The following is a 2,914-nucleotide window of genomic DNA, read 5'->3' as shown; positions in this document are numbered from 1 at the left end:
AGTCCCAGTAGTACAGTATAGAAGGGGCAGACGGAGCGGTCTTCTGGTCACGCACCGATCCCGAACATACTACTCGCTAATATCCAGTCTCTTGACAACAAGGTAGACAAAATCCGAGCAAGGGTTGCCTTCCAGAGAGACATCAGAGATTGTAATATTCTTTGTTTCACGGAAACATGGCTCACTCGGGATACGTCATCAGAGTCGGTACAGCCACCTGGCTTCTTCACGCATCCCGCCGACAGAAACAACATCTCTCTGGTAAGAACAAGGGCGGGGGTGTATGCCTTATGATTAACGAGACGGGTTGTGATCATAACAAAGTACAGGAATTCAAGTCCTTTTGTTCACCTGACCTAGAATTCCTTACAATCAAATGTCGACCGCATTATCTACCAAGAGAATTCTCTTCGATCATAATCACAGTCGTGTATATTCCCCCACAAGCAGACACATTGACGGCCCTAAAATAACTTAATTTGACTATGTAAACTGGAAACCACATATCCTGAGGCTGCATTTATTGTAGCTGGGGATTTTAACCAGGCTAATCTGAAAACAAGGCTCCCTAAATTCTATCAGTATATCGAATGCGCGACCCGGGCTGGCAAAACCCTGGATCATTGTTATTCTAACTTCCGCGACCCCTATAAAGCCCTCCCCCGCCATCCTTTCGGCAAATTTGACCACGACTCCATTTTGTTGCTCCCAGTCTACATACAGCAACTAAAACAGGAAGCGCCTGTGCTCAGGTCTGTTCAACGCTGGTCCGACCAATCGGATTCCACGCTTCAAGATTGCGTCGATCACGTGGACTGGGATATGTTCCACATATCGTCGGAAAATAACATTGATGAATACGCTGATTCAGTGAGTGAGTTTATTAGCAAGTGCATCGGTGATGTTGTACCCACAGCGTCTATTAAAACATTCCCCAACCAGAAACCGTGGATGATGGCAGCATTCGCGCAAAACTGAAAGCGTGAACCACGGCTTTTAATCAGGGCAAGGTGACCGGAAACATTACCGAATACAAACAGTGAAGCTATTCCCTCCGCAAGGCAATCAAACAAGCTAAGCGTCAATACAGAGACAAAGTAGAGTCGCAATTCAATGGCTCAGACATGAGAGGTATGTGGCAGAGTCTACAGTCAATCACGGACTACAAAAGGAAAACCATCCCCGTCGCGGACCACAATGTCTTGCTCCCAGACAAACTAAACAACTTCTTTGCTCGCTTTGAGGATAATACAGTGCCACTGACACGGCCCGCTACCAAAACCTGCGGGCTCTCCTTCACTGCAGCCAACATGAGTAAAACATTTAAACGTGTTAACCCTCACAAGGCTGCTGGCCCAGATGGCATCCCCAGCCGCATGCGCAGACCAGCTGGCTGGTGTGTTTACGGACATATTCAATCAATCCTTATCCCAGTCTGCTGTTCCCACATGCTTCAAGAGGGCCACCATTGTTTCTGTTCCAAGAAAGCGAGCAAAATGACTATCGCCCCATTGCACTCACTTCTGTCATCATGAAGTGCTTTGAGAGACTAGTCAAGGACCATTTCACCTCCACCATACCTGACACCCTAGACCCACTCCAATTTGCATACAGCCCCAATAGGTCCACAGACGACGCAATCGCAATCACACTGCCCTAACCACGCTGGACAAGAGGAATACCTATGTAAGAATGCTGCTCATCGACTACAGCGCAGCATTTAACACCATAGTACCCTCCAAACTCGTCATTAAGCTCGAGACCCTGGGTCTCAACCCCGTCCTGTGCAACTGGGTCCTGGACTTCCTGACAGGCAGCCCCCAGGTGATGAGGGTAGGTAACAACATCTCCACCCCGCTGATCTTCAACACTGGGGCCCCACAAGGGTGCGTTCTCAACCCTCTCCTGTACTCCCTGCTCACCCATGACTGCGTGGCCATGCACGCCTCCAACTCAATCATCAAGTTTGCAGACGACACTACAGTGGTAGGCTTGATTACTAACAACGACGAGACGGCCTACAGGGAGGAGGTGAAGGCCCTTGAGGGTGAGTGTGGTGTCAGGAAAATAACCTCACACTCAATGTCAACAAAACAAAGGAGATGATCGTGGACTTCAGGAAACAGCAGAGGGAGCAGCCCCCTATTCACGTCGACCGGACAGTAGTGGAGAAGGTGGAAAGTTTTAAGTTCCTCGGCGTACACATCACGGACAAACTGAAATGGTCCACCCACACAGACAGTGTGGTGTTTGAGGCACAGCAGCGCCTCTTCAACCTCAGGAGGCTGAATAAATTTGGCTTGTAACCAAAAACATTCACAAACTTTTACAGATGCACAATCGAGAGCATCCTGTCGGGCTGTATCACCGCCTGGTACGGCAACTGCTCTGCCCACAACCGTAAGGCTCTCCAGAGGGTAGTGAGGTCTGCACAACGCATCACCGGGGGCAAACTACCTGCCCTCCAGGACACCTACGCCACCTGATGTCACAGAAAGGCCAAAAAGATAATCAAGGACAACAACCACCCGAGCCACTGCCTGTTCACCCTGCTGTCATCCAGAAGGCGAGGTCAGTACAGGTGCATCAAAGCGGGGACAGAGACTGAAAAACAGCTTCTATCTCAAGGCCATCAGACTGTTAAACAGCCATCACTAACATTGAGTGGCTGACTTACAAACAGAGACCTGGAGGTGAAAGAAGCGCACTCCTGTTGAGTTGAGGTGCTGGCTAGCGGAGTAGAACACCTGTTGAGTTGAGGTGTTGGCTAGCGGAGTAGAACACCTGTTGAGTTGAGGTGCTGGCTAGCGGAGTAGAACACCTGTTGAGTTGAGGTGCTGGCTAGCGGAGTAGAACACCTGTTGAGTTGAGGTGCGGAGTAGAACACTTGAAAAAGGAAAGGAGAGACCCACAC

The sequence above is a fragment of the Oncorhynchus nerka genome, unplaced genomic scaffold, assembly GCF_034236695.1.
Source record: "Oncorhynchus nerka isolate Pitt River unplaced genomic scaffold, Oner_Uvic_2.0 unplaced_scaffold_1705, whole genome shotgun sequence".
Classification (NCBI taxonomy): Eukaryota; Metazoa; Chordata; class Actinopteri; order Salmoniformes; family Salmonidae; genus Oncorhynchus; species Oncorhynchus nerka.
This window is presented reverse-complemented; position numbering follows the sequence as displayed.